This window comes from Emys orbicularis, chromosome 3 (assembly GCF_028017835.1).
Source record: "Emys orbicularis isolate rEmyOrb1 chromosome 3, rEmyOrb1.hap1, whole genome shotgun sequence".
Taxonomy (NCBI): domain Eukaryota; kingdom Metazoa; phylum Chordata; order Testudines; family Emydidae; genus Emys; species Emys orbicularis.
In genome coordinates, this window is record NC_088685.1 from 3,834,188 (window position 1) to 3,846,572 (window position 12,385).

Here is a 12,385-nt window from a genome sequence, read left to right on the forward strand (position 1 = left end):
TTTCCTCATAATTGTTTTTCCATCAAGCACTATTTTGCAGTCAGTTGCTACAAGGCTGGTACAAATGTCAGTGACTAGATGATTTGTTCCTTCCCACTGGATGCCAGCCAGAGCCTGAGGACGAAGACAAAGAGCGCTGTGATCTCCATCGTGACCAGGAATTGTGTTCATGCAGACAGCCTTGCAAAAGGGACATTGCTTCCAACACCCACCGAGCTGCTCAAATAGGATTTGATGGGGTTTTGTGACAAACGGATCCATATCAATCTCGGAGAATGTTTGTTTCAGCTGTTCTAAGGCAGGGATCAGTGACTCACTCGCCACTTCTTTAAGAAATTGTATGTCTTTTGTCTCTTGATGTTCAATGCTTGTCAGATTGCTTCTGGGAAGGTACATGTCATCTCCAAGCCTGGTACAAAATTCATCCAACCATGAGGCTACATTGCCCTGTTTATCTTTAACAACTTTAGTTGATTCATGAATTGACGAAAGAACAAAAGTCTGGAAAGAATCAAGATTTAAATTTAAGAAATTTTTCAATTTTGGATTTTTTTTGTCTAAACAATACCTATCAACAGCTCGTCTGATAAAATCCTCCATATAACAACTTGGGTTATAAATATACTGTTGATATTTTTCAAAATCTTCCTGCTTTAAAAGACAACCCAGCATGAACAGTTCCAGTTTGCTTCTATTGCCATTGAAGGCTGGATAGTCAGACCTCATCTCACTTGCTATGTCAACAGCAGTCTTGTCATAGACAGTATGGCGGATAGCAGATTTAAGATTGCTGCATAAAATATCAGCAAAAGTTGTGATGGATGTTGCTCCTTGGCAGGCGATTTTAAAAGAGCTAAAGAATCCCTCTCTCTTACTTTCAAGATACTGGACTGGATCATCTGATTTCTGGAATGCTTTGAATGTCTCGCTAAACTTTCTTGTGGCCATTTGGCATAAACACAGAGAGACATCCACTTTGTATAGTTTGTTAATGTAAAATTGTCATCCTCTGAATCAGATTCCAACTCTTTGCTTATTAACTCCACTATTTCATGAAAGTAACTGGAAGTGTAATTCATTATCTTGCTCGCTTTGTTCTCAACGTATTCATAGTTATGATGCTCTAGGTGTGCTGCCATTGTCTTTAAATTCTCAACATCACATTCTTTAGTAGTCTTCTGCTTTAGTCCATACCATCGCCTCTTCATTGAGATGTGCTCAGAAGGGTTCAGAGGAAAATGAGTCCATTCAGAGGATGTTATAATCCTGTTTCTTATATTGTGTTCTGATCTAAAATGATTGTAAAGGAAAATCTCCATATCAGCATTAAAATTGGGCTCCTCAACACGAGGGGCAGCAGAGGACACCTCAATAACCAATTCATTCCACATTCTGATAAAGCTATCTCTAAGCTCACTTTCACTCAATTCCTTATCTCTGAAATGTCAGGCCAACTCCTTGCTTTTTCTAAGCAACTCATCTTTAGAAGTTGATTTCCTTTGTTCAAAACTACTTTGACAATTCTTTAGATTGATATGTTCTTGACCCTTTTGACAAATTTTGTCAATCAGTTCTAGTCTGAAAAAGTTCATTTTTGTTTTAATATTTTTTTCCATTGAATCAGTTCCCAGGTCCATTTGTTATAGTTGTTTTCCAGTCTGCTGTATACAATAATCTCTTGTGTATTTTTAAAGCTGAATACAAAATTCTCATTTAACAAAGCCTCCCACAGGTCCTGAGGTCATGTTTTTAATTCTGACAGTTTTAGAAAACTATGTTCAGATTTTTCTTTGGCAGCCATGAGAATCTCCCTCTTTAGTTCCTGCACTCTTTGACTGTAACTGGGTTTTGGAGGTGCCATCGGTGGGTTTCCTTCCCAGAGGTGAGGAAAGTAATGAATGTGGGTGTTCACATCAAATTGGATAACATCACTAAAGCAGGTAACATCACAGAACTCTTGCTGGGCTGCAGTAACTGCCATTTCATCTAATTTTTCCTGAAGGCGTCTTCGTCCTTCCATATTCTTTTCATTTGCAGTTAATTCTCCATCATTTTGGTGCACAAACAGCTTGGGGAGAGATTTACTTGCTTCATCCTCAGAAATGCCTGGACAGTGATCTGCAGGATATCTTGCATTTCAGAAGGATTCTCTCCAAAAATATTGATCAGAGTCAATGCCCATGTTCTCATCGTCCTGCAAATGGGTTTGTTTTTTATCCTTTTTACACCATTTGTGCCACAACTCTCCTTGGAGAGGTAATAATTTGTCCTTAGTATTTCTTTGGATGTTGACACTGGTGAATTTACCTGCTTGATTTCTTGAAAAATGTTTTCTAGGTGTTCTTCACTGCCCATGTTCTCATCGTCCTGCAAATGGGTTTGTTCTTTATCCTGTTTACACCACTTGTGCCACAACTCTCCTTGGAGAGGTAATAATTAAAGTAATAGTTTGAGAATACGCCTACCTTCATGCCTCCAGTTTCCACCCCGGACACACCACACGATCCATCGTCTACAGCCAAGCGCTGAGGTACAACCGCATCTGCTCCAACCCCTCAGACAGAGACCAACACCTACAAGATCTTCACCAAGCATTCTCAAAACTACAATACCCACACAAGGAAATAAAGAAACAAATCAACAGAGCCAGACATGTACCCAGAAGCCTCCTGCTACAAGACAGGCCCAAAAAAGAAACCAACAGAACTCCACTGGCCATCACCTACAGTCCTCAGCTTAAACCTCTCCAACGCATCATCAGTGATCTACAACCCATCCTGGATAATGATCCCTCGCTTTCACAGACCTGGGAGGCAGGCCAGTCCTCGCCCACAGACAACCCGCCAACCTTAAGCATATTCTCACCAGCAACCACGCACCGCACCATAACAACTCTAACTCAGGAACCAACCCATGCAACAAACCTCGATGCCAACTCTGCCCACATATCTACACCAGCAACACCATCACAGGACCTAATCAGATCAGCTACAACATCACCGACTCATTCACCTGCACGTCCACCAATGTTATATATGCCATCATGTGCCAGCAATGCCCCTCTGCTATGTACATTGGCCAAACTGGACAGTCACTATGCAAGAGTATAAATGGACACAAGTCAGATATCAGGAATGGCAATATACAAAAACCTGTAGGAGAATACTTCAACCTCCCTGGCCACACAATAGCAGATGTAAAGGTAGCCATCTTACAGCAAAAAAACTTCAGGACCAAACTCAAAAGAGAAACTGCTGAGCTCCAGTTCATTTGCAAATTTGACACCATCAGATCAGGATTAAACAAAGACTGTGAATGGGCTGAGTGGTGCTGAGAACCAAATAAATGTCTAGGTTTTCACATAGTCACTTTTCAGAGCTCTCCAGCAATCAGAAGAAATAGAACAGCTCCCATCCCCTGAGCCATCTTGGCTTCCTCTTCTGCCTAAAATACCTCCCAGCTGCATGTTAAATTTGTGCGGAAACCTCATCTCCTCCCCTCACCATCCAGGACAGACACATTAGAGCTGGTCTCTATTCCTGTCTCGTTGCAGGGTGTGGATTGCCACGGGCACGCAGGGGTGAAAGAAAATGCAGGCCTGTTATTTACCAGGCTGCACGTGGCAATAGACTATGTTGGTAAGGGATGCAAGGAGAGTATGGGTCACGCTGCAAACTGCAGACACACACACACACACAACTAAAATTAATCAATTTAAAGTTTTATTGGGGATAATTACAAGGGGTAAGGGAGCAGCGTTTGATTAGCTAATAGAGTTAATGAAACTTAAAACACAATGACTAAAATATCTACTAACAATATTTATAAACAAAGATGCAGCAATTAGTAATAACTGATACTTACAAATACAAACCAACGCATAACGACCGGCAAACGTAGAAACTCTGTTTGAAACACGTGAGCTGAGAGAGAGGCTTCGAGGTGATCAGGCTCGGTTACGGGTGTACACAGGATACACAGGATTCGTTTTTCTTTCTCCTCTCCCTGCCTGCACATGGCAGGCAGCCCATAAAGTACCAACTATGACATCATAGAAGTGTCATAGGGGATGGGGCCCAAAACCTGTTTGTGTTCGTTTCTGATTGGCACAAGCAAAGTTTACACCAAGTAGGGGAGCAGGTGCCTCAAAGTCTGGCTTCGCCCCCAAAAGGTGAGGAAATGCATATTGCTTAAGAATGCGTGCAACACTGAATGACAAAAGAAGAGGCCAGGGCAATACCGGTATGGGCAAGTTTTACAGGATGCAGACAGGAACTCATCTCAACACAGGGCAGCTCTCTGAACAGACGCTCTTGTGGGTGTCCAAATTCTTAAATTAAAGGCTGCAAAACCGTCAGGACAGCGCTAGATGGATGGGCCGACCTCCCTGCTAAACAGCCTTAGTGCGTCACAGCTTCCTGGCATGTGCTGCTCCTGTTATGGTACCTGGCTTCCCCCGGCCGTCTCCTCTTCCCCCTTTGGCATAGCAGCTCTTCTGGCAGTGATGGGGAGGTTACTAGAGCTGGGCTTAGACTGCTGCCCTCCACCCACATCAGGCTCTCAGAGGACAAGAGGGGACACGTGAATGATCCAGTCACTGGAAGAAGATGAGATTTCACGGGAATTCCTACCATGGAGCAACAGGGTTTAGGTGTCTGTCCTATCACAGCTCCCTGATACTGGTGAGGATGGACAAATAGACAGGCAGTTCACAGGTCTGGGCTGGGATGTTTGTCACTTTTCTCACCTAACGCCCCATGACTCTGATTCTGCAATTGGATCCACGTTGGATGAATGACCTGGGGAAAATTGCGTGATCTCCTGGACACCAGATTTGCCATTAGTATAAATAAATATAATAATTATATAGACAGAAAAGGCAGGAGGTAAGGACAGCTTCTCATTTTTATGTAGTGTTTTGAGATCTTCTCTAATCTGTCACCGAGCAGGTGAATAACCCCTGATTCATGGGCTGGGAAAAATGCCTCATTGTGAAAGACTTAAGGAGCTCAAGCTGTTTAGTTTATCAAAAAGAAGCCTGAGAGGTGACTAGATTATGGGGTATAAGTGCCTTCCTGGGGAGAGGTGAGGCACAATTCTTGTTGGCGGGGGGGGGGGGGGGGGATCAACCCCTGGAACAAACTGCCCAGGGCAGTGGTGGATTCTCTATATCTTGATGTTTTCAAATCAAGACTGGAGCCTTGCTGGAAGATGCTTTAGTCAATTCAAGATGCACCGATATCCAATATACCTTGAAACATATCATTAATAACTATAGTTCCAGCTAGCTCCTATACAGGAAAGCCATGGCTGTGTTCCAGTATCAAAGAGACAAAACTGCACCTTTGCAAGAGGCACTTTTGTTCACCCCCCCTCCGTTTGCTCAGAACAGATGACCAGCGATCCACGTCTTCCGCAGCACGCAGTACACTCCCTACAGAAGCTCTCTTCCCCCAGGAACGGGATATGGAACGTTTGAACAAACTCTTCACACAGTTGTTACTCACTGGGACAGGAGCCTCTCCTGGATTTGCATGTGGCTAGACCTTCCCTGCCGCTCTCTGTTAACCCCCAAAGAACTCCCCAAAAGTTGACAGACAAGACGGTCACCTTGTTTTCCTGTGCAAAGTAGCGCTTGTGTCCTGGAGTTACATTAAGTTGCACAGGGTAGTGTAGAAACTGTAAATGGAACCAGTTAAGCAGGGGCTGTTCTAGCTATAGACAAACAAAGCAGCTACCTGGGGTGGCAGATTTCTGGGCAGCTGCCTAGAGCAGCAGATCTGACCTGGCGGCCAGGCCAAATTTGAGTGGGGAGAGGCGTGGCACACTCAACTTTTGCCGAGGGCGGCAGACGGACTTGAGTGGCTTCTGCAGGCAAGGGTGCTTATTAGGTGACCTACAGAAAGATGGATGGATATGGGTCCGAGCTCCTTATTGTCTAAAGACGTCCAATATATCTTCACCCCAAATCAGAAATTGTACATTTGTCTGCCTTATGAATTAGATATACACCTCTAGGGTAAATAATTAATGGCTCTTGTTCCTTCATTAAGATGATGGTTCTTGTTTCATTTTAAGCCCTGAAGGATGTGAAATGAAAAGTAATAGATGTCAAAGAACGTTCCGACTAGGGCCACAACATTTAGGGGAACTCTAAGGGATTTTTTGTTTTCTTTTTTAAAATGATTGTTGAGCTATAAAAACGGCATGAATCGTATGACACAAGAAAGAAAAGGAATATGGAAAGATAGAAACACCTAAACTGTATATGACTTTGAAATAGTAAAATAAATTGCTTGAAGGTGGAAATGAATGGTAGGGGTTAAAAGAGGAATGCAGTTCTTGAAACAGAGACAACATGAAAAGCCTGCCATCAGAAAGAGATCAAAGAAATGTGTTATACACCGCTGCCATCTACTGGGCATTGGCAGAAGCGGCAGAAAAACAGAGTTCTGAAATCAGAAATCAGAGGTCGCAGCCCCTAAAACCTCAGGTCACCGTGTGGTATCCCGGAGTTCTGCTGCACACACAAAAAGGCTGCGGACTGAGAAGTGCTGCTGGATACTTGACCCAGCCACATGGAAAGACTCTGCCGTCTCCCCGGGTTACCGTGGGGAGCTTTATTTAAGCTCCTTGTGTTCTTCAACAGAAGTGACTGGACGGTCTCTCGCGGAGGCTGCACTCTCGCTAGCACAGGCCAGAGAGCTGCCCTGAATTAATTCCTGTTGGAACTAGAGCAGATCTTTCAGAGAAACATCCAGTCTTGATTTTAAAATGGTCGGTGATGGAGAATCCATCCTGGCCCTTGGTCAGTCACTGCAATGGTTAATCCCCTCCCTGTTCACAATTTACACCTTATTTCCTGTCTGAATGTGTCTAGCTTCAACTTGTACCCATTGGATCTTGTTACCCAGCAGTGACTGGGTGAAAGGCTCCACCTAGTCATATAGGAGTCAGACTAGGTCATTAATAGTTCCTTCGGACTTTAAACTCTATGTCTCTCCAGCCGGCAAGCGCTATGGCAGAGTCTGCAGCTCAGCTGGAGTGGGCAGGAGTCCTCTACTGAGGTCGCTGTCAAACCAGCTCCTAACAGGAACTGCTTTTATCATGTGTCCTGCACCCTGCAATGCTGCTGAGCGCGGTCAGCACCTGTGCTTAATATTCTAGGTATAGGGGGGAAATCCTTTTTTGCTTCTTTTCTGGCTGAGTTTTACAGCACATTAAATAATGTTCTACTCTGTTAAAGCATCGCTGTCTCTCTTGTTTCTCAATTCAGAGCTCCTGGTCCCTCAATAATCCTTAATCCTGCCTACTAAATTAGGCTGTTTAAAATGCTCTAGAAGGATATTCTCTACATCAACATTAATATCAGACTCTTCCGCAGGTGGAGCAGTTGAAGACACTTCAGTCACCCATTGGCTCCATAGCGAGTTAAAGTTCGCTCTCAGTTCTGTTTCACTAGTTCCTGGCCTTTTAAAGACAGAGCCAACTCTTGGCTTCTTTTGAAAAGCTCATTTTCATCTTCTGACTTCTTTTCATCCAGTTTGCTTTGGTTCTGCTTTAGTTCAATAAGTTTTTCAGACTTCCTCTTAGTTTCAACAATGAGCGACTCTTTCAGTTCAATACTTCCTGTCCACCGGCTCAACATTTCAGCCTTTGTCTTCACTGAAATACTTTTCTACGTCCTCCATGATGGTATCATAATTTCCTTGAATTTGCTCTTCAAGGTTTTCTTTGGTGATACAGAGCATGTCTCCGTTCCAAATTTGATTGGTCAGTTTCATTTGCAAATCTAGCATGTGACTTCTCAACCATCAGGACCATTGGCTAGACGTTATTTCTAACTTCGTGCATGTTGCAATCTCCAGCGTCTTTGAAGCTGAAAATAAAATTCTCATTTAACAAAGCCTTCCACAGGTCACTAATGCGGACTTTTAAACCTGGCAGCCTTAAAACACTGCCCAGAGGTCAAGGGCGCCGGCACCTTTGTAGAAGTGGAGGGGAGGGAGGGGCAAGGCCAAAGTGGCAGAGGAATTAAAATACCGCTTAAATATCCCGCAGAGTAGAACTGTCACATAAATAACCAGAATGCAAAATGTAGCCACATTATAATATTTAGGGTATAATTATAGTACAAACAAATGAAAAAACAAAGAGTGTGTGTGTGGGGGGGAGTGATTTCCAGCCCATTCCCACCCTGAACTCGCAGGCTCCACGGCAGCCCCCCAAGCACGGGCTTAGCACCCTTTTCCCCCCTCCTTCCCCCACACCCCCACTTGGTCTGGGTCCTGGTCCCAGCGAGCGCAGGGCTGCTCTGTGCCTGAGGCAGCAGCCAGGTGCAGCACTGCTCCTCCTGCAGGGGGCGCCCCCCCTTCTGAGCCACCTCTGGCCAGGCTCCGCTGAAGCCCCTGCAGTCAGGTTCCCGGGGGCCTCAGTGCACAACGCCTCCTTAGGACTAAACCCTTTCTTGCCTGTGCTGCAGCTGGGAGACAGGAGGTGGCGGATTATGTCGGTGGCCAGCAGCAGCCTGGAGGCGTTAGCTGCCTTTCAGCACTCTGCAGGCAGGAAGGGATGGGAGCTCCTTCCAGCGGCACGGTTGTGGGAGGGAAGGGATGAGCTCTGCCAGGCCAGGTCACAGGCCAGGTCACCCCTTCTTCCCTCCTGCAGCTGGAAGCAGCTCCTGTCTCTTCCCGCCCGGTGCCAAAAGGCTGCTGCTGGCCCTGTTCTGGGGTGAACCTTGGCAGAAATCTGACCCCACGTGCCCCCTCCCCACACGTCACCTCTGAGTATGATCATGTGTTTCCCAAAGAGCATATCTTTCTTTTGTTAAAAAGAGGGGTGGAATGCCCCCCCACTTGTAAAAGGAGAGGTCACGGCCCCCTGCCCCCCACCCCCAGGTTCCAACACTGGTGCTTGAGATTCTTTTTTGGCAGCCAAGAGAATCTTGCTCTTTAGTTCCTGCACATTTGGGCTGTAGCTGGGATTCGGAGGTGCCATTGGTGGGTTCCCTTCCCAGAGGTGAGCAAAGTAATGAGTGTGGGTGTTCACATCAAATCAGATAACATCACTAAAGCGGTTTACATCATGGAACTCTTGCTGGGCTGACATATGTGTCATTTCACTTAATTTTTCCTGGAGGCGTCTTTGTTCTTCCATATTCTGTTCTTTTGCCGTTAATTCTCCAACATTCTGGTGAACAACGAAACAACTTGGGGAGAAGTGCCCTGGATGCCACGCACTGAAAGAACAAATACTTTTTGGTCTCCTAACTTCTCAATTAATTTATCAAAAACTGCTCCGACCCATTTTAAGCATCACTGTCCATCACTCAATGGGATACCCTGACATCATCAGATGGGTTGAAATTTGAGGAAGTGCAAGAAAACATTCATCATTTTGGTTAGTTACATCCAGAGCTTCATAAATCTGACCTACCTCTCTCAACACGTGTTCCATGCCAATTGTAGAACCATCGATCTTATTTGAGAGTGTTTCTAAATTATTTAGCAAGGAATTTTTCAAATCATTATTTTCTCCTTTTTTCTTTCCAGGATTTGAGAGCACAATCTATGATGTGCCTGGTGAAGTGCGGCAAGGCAATCAGAGGACAAGTCATCCATAAATACTTTCATCCATTGCAGGAAGTATTTTTTGATAGCCTCTGACTGTGATTGGAGAAATTCAGGCACTGGCCTCATTCAGAGGCAGATTAAAATTTATTGGGGCCCTGGGCACAAAGAACATTTGGGGCCCCCTGCACCCCATGTCACAGGTCCCCATCCCCTGCCACAGGGCCCCACCCCCTGCTCCTCTCCTTCCCCCCATGGCCCCGCCTCCTAGCCTGGCCAGAAGCTGGGTGGTGGTAAGAGCTGCTCATGGAGCCTGGGCCACTATGGGGAGCCCTGGACCCTCCACGTGCCCTGGGCAGCGCGCTCTGGGGGGCAGGGACACAGGCCTCCCAGCACCTCACCCAGGGTAGGTAGAGGGGCTGGGGCTCCCCACTTCAGCCTGGGATACTGGTTGGCTCTTACTACAGCCTAGGGTGACCACATGTCCTGTTTTGGCCGGGGCAGCCCCCTTTTTAAACCCTGCCCCGACGTCCTGACATTTTTGGCAAAACGGGGCATTTGTCCTGTTTGCTCTTGCCAGCTGATTGTCAGTTGGCAAGAGCAAGTGGGACAAATACCCAGTTTTGCAAAAAAGGGTCTGAGGAGGTGAGTAGTGGAGTTTGGGGCAAGCAGCTGGGTGAGGAAGGGAGGAGGAGAGGATCAGGCCAGGTCTACGCAGGGGAGGGGCTCAGGAGAGGGACTCGGGCCAGGTCCACGTGAGGGGGGGGGCAGGACTGGTCTTAGGGGTGGGCCACTCGGGTGACCTCCCGGGGGCACCATGCGACACTACAGAGGTGTGCACTGCCGGTGTGGAGTCAGAAACTGCTCCCAGCTGGCAGGAGAGCACTGCATGGGGGGTGCCCAGATTTCTTCGTGCTTCCTGCCAATGGAGGAACATGGGGGAGCGAGTGGTGACACACAGACACTGCTCCCCACCGCAACATTCCTCCGTGCCCCCCTAGGTGGCTGTGAAGGGGGGAGCGAGAGCAGTACCAAGTGCTCCGTACATCCAGGTCACTTTCCCCATCTGGGCCGTGCTAGGAGGCATCAGGAGCTGCTTCCCTCCTGCCCTCCCCTTACGCAGCCCAGGTGGGGAAAGTGACCTGGATGCAGGGAGCCCTGACATTTCTCAAATTTGGAGACTCCAGGAACACACGAAGACCAAGGATAGTGACCGCGAACACAATCACAAGGATAAAGTCTTATCTGTACTGCAAGTTTTATTGAAGCAATAATTAAAATTACAATTAGCCATGTCTATACAAATCCTACAGAAACCCATGCAATACCTACTACTCTAGTCAGACTCAACGATATTCTAGGGTCTGGTGGATCTCTCAACAGATGATCATTGATAGAGGGATACTTCCTGCTGGGGTTACCCTTGGGGTCTTCCCACTTTTACCCAACCAGGGAATCTTTTTTATATTGTAGTTCTGACCACACCTAACACCTTATGCATATGCATGAAGGTTTCAGCCCTCTTTTCCTTATCTGTACTTCCACACCCCATGAATATTGGGGTGCCCCATTTTTAATAAGTTGTTTCTTAGTTCCCCTTATTCTCATTAGCATCTATGCATAACATGTGTCTATGGAAGGAGTACGGCAGAAAGGGATCTAGGGGTTATAGTGGACCACAAGCTAAATATGAGTCAACAGTGTGATGCTGTTGCAAAAAAAGCAAACATGATTCTGGGATGTATTAACAGGTGTGTTGTGAGCAAGACACAAGAAGTCATTCTTCCGCTCTATTCTGCTCTGGTTAGGCCTCAACTGGAGTATTGTGTCCAGTTGTGGGCACCGCATTTCAAGAAAGATGTGGAGAAATTGGAGAGGGTCCAGAGAAGAGCAACAAGAATGATTAAAGGTCTTGAGAACATGACCTATGAAGGAAGGCTGAAAGAACTGGGTTTGTTTAGTTTGGAAAAGAGAAGACTGAGAGGGGACATGATAGCAGTTTTCAGGTATCTAAAAGGGTGTCATAAGGAGGAGGGAGAAAACTTGTTCACCTTGTTAGCCTCTAAGGATAGAACAAGAAGCAATGGGCTTAAACTGCAGCAAGGGAGGTCTAGGTTGGACATTAGGAAAAAGTTCCTAACTGTCAGGGTGGTTAAACACTGGAATAAATTGCCTAGGGAGGTTGTGGAATCTCCATCTCTGGAGATATTTAAGAGTAGATTAGCTAGTTGTCTATCAGGGATGGTCTAGACAGTATTTGGTCCTGCCATGCGGGCAGGGGACTGGACTCGATGACCTCTCGAGGTCCCTTCCAGTCCTAGAATCTATGAATCTATGGCAACCTGTGGTCAGGACAGGACATTCCATGGTGTTACAATCAGGTGTCTTGTGGTCTTGGACAATACATTGCTGTCTGTTGCAATCTGTTTTTCCGTAACATCGCCTATTGGCACATCTTTTTAGTAATCTTGTGACCTGACTGGTATGGAGTTACCTGTAGGTCACCCACTCCTGACAAGCATTCCTAAGCCTATGGCCTCGTCTGGCGAAGCTAAAATCTTCCAGGCCTCAGCCCGTAGGCCTTCCATACCAGCCAGGCTTTCCCCATATGTCTAATATACACACAACACTCCTAAATACTGGTTCATTTTATACGCCTATAATCCTACCATTTAAATCTATTAGCATACATTAATTATAGAAAAAAATCGCATATAAATTATCCATAAGACTAAATAACACACTAATAAATGGCTACAATAGCAAAGTCTGGTACATTAATGTCCCCATTTTATACAGGGGATGCTATACTAATG

At 45.9% G+C, this 12,385-nt stretch overlaps 1 pseudogene; it reads right to left on the bottom strand.

Moving 5' to 3' along the window:
- Window positions 1-1,588: 1,588 nt before the first annotated feature.
- On the bottom strand, window positions 1,589-2,190 carry LOC135875683 (interferon-induced very large GTPase 1-like; annotated as a pseudogene).
- Window positions 2,191-12,385: the final 10,195 nt, after the last annotated feature.